The sequence below is a fragment of the Anopheles funestus genome (assembly GCF_943734845.2).
Source record: "Anopheles funestus chromosome X unlocalized genomic scaffold, idAnoFuneDA-416_04 X_unloc_165, whole genome shotgun sequence".
Taxonomy (NCBI): Eukaryota; Metazoa; Arthropoda; class Insecta; order Diptera; family Culicidae; genus Anopheles; species Anopheles funestus.
The window spans coordinates 30,001-31,804 of NW_026045111.1; the positions used below are offsets into that span (position 1 = coordinate 30,001).

The 1,804-nt window shown below is 48.4% G+C and overlaps 1 non-coding gene across 1 annotated transcript; it reads left to right on the top strand.

The window, feature by feature from the left end:
• Window positions 1-1,383: 1,383 nt before the first annotated feature.
• On the top strand, window positions 1,384-1,541 carry LOC125772986 (5.8S ribosomal RNA). Its single transcript, XR_007419804.1, has one exon. It is a non-coding gene; the product is annotated as a 5.8S ribosomal RNA (ribosomal RNA).
• The last annotated feature ends 263 nt before the right edge of the window (window positions 1,542-1,804 follow it).

The window sequence follows — 1,804 nt, forward strand, 5'->3', positions numbered from 1 at the left end:
TGGTGCAGACAAACAAGAGTTAAGCCTATTAGTCATTAACTCTAAGGACGGGGCCATGGGGCGGTACACAAAGGATACGGATGAGCGAGTATGCAGGCCCAATACTCAATAGCTCGATCCGATCCAAGCACATGAGTTGACTGCGGCGCCAGGTTAACCAATGTGCTAGATTCTATTTGGCCAGTAGAATCTTGTGTCTTAAGCGATTTGATACCAAGACACCAGAACGAAAGTTAGTTGAAGAGTTATTAAACTCTTATGAAGTATGGTTGTGCAATCACAACTTATGACTTTAACCTATAAAGTGGATATGGACTTGCAATTATAACATGGAATCTCTACACACCCCATGAGCTCGATCCAATCCACGCACACGAGTTGCCTGAGTAGCGACAGGTATACCGATGTGCAATACGTATCCGGCCACGGCACGGAACGAACGGGAACTGTGGTGCAGACATACAAAGAGTTAAGCCTACTAGTCATTAACTCTAAGGACGGGGCCATGGGGCGGTACGCAAAGGATACGGATGAGCGAGTATGCAGGCCCAATACTCAATAGCTCGATCCGATCCAAGCACATGAGTTGACTGCGGCGCCAGGTTAACCAATGTGCTAGATTCTATTTGGCCAGTAGAATCTTGTGTCTTACGCGATTTGATACCAAGACACCAGAACGAAAGTTAGTTGAAGAGTGATTAAACTCTTATGAAGAATGGTTGTGCAATCACAACTTATGACTTTAACCTATAAAGTGGATATGGACTATCAATTATAACATGGGGCACACACCATGTTCTCGATCCAATCCACGCACACGAGTTGCCTGAGTAGCGACAGGTATACCGATGTGCAATACGTATCCGGCCATAGGCACGGAACGAACAGGAACTGTGGTGCAGACATACAAGGGCCATGGGGCGGTACGCAAAGGATACGGATGAGCGAGTATGCAGGCCCAATACTCAATAGCTCGATCCGATCCAAGCACATGAGTTGACTGCGGCGTCAGGTTAACCGATGTGCAATACGTATCCGGCCATAGGCACGGAACGAACAGGAACTGTGGTGCAGACATACAAGGGCCATGGGGCGGTACGCAAAGGATACGGATGAGCGAGTATGCAGGCCCAATACTCAATAGCTCGATCCGATCCAAGCACATGAGTTGACTGCGGCGCCAGGTTAACCGATGTGCTAAGAGAGTTGTTCCTGGGCCTTCAAAGTGACTTCAAAACTATCTTAGCGAATGGTGGCCATGGGCGTAGACATGAGCCACAAGTCACAAGGCCTGGGACTATTGGGTAATAAAGACAACTTAGTCAGAAAGTTAGTCTTTGGACGTACCACCGGGATTGTGTTACATTGGGAACCTTACTATAAAACCCTAGGCAGGGGATCACTCGGCTCATGGATCGATGAAGACCGCAGCTAAATGCGCGTCACAATGTGAACTGCAGGACACATGAACACCGATAAGTTGAACGCATATTGCGCGTCGGACGATTAAACCCGGCCGATGCACACATTCTTGAGTGCCTATCAATTCCTTGATATACAACAAACCAAACTTCAGGGTGGAGCGTGCCACAATAGAACACTATGGCGAGCAGCCCGTCTAGTGTCGTGGGGGAAACACGCTTCCACACTGTGCATAATGGCGTGCTCGGGACCTTTGTTGGGACCGCAGGGCGCTGAAAGTAAAGGGGTGAACCGCATAAATCGCACGCACGTAAACGCGCACACACACAAATAGAGTGAGACGTATCGTAGGATACCGCTAAGAGTACGTTGTGAAACATGG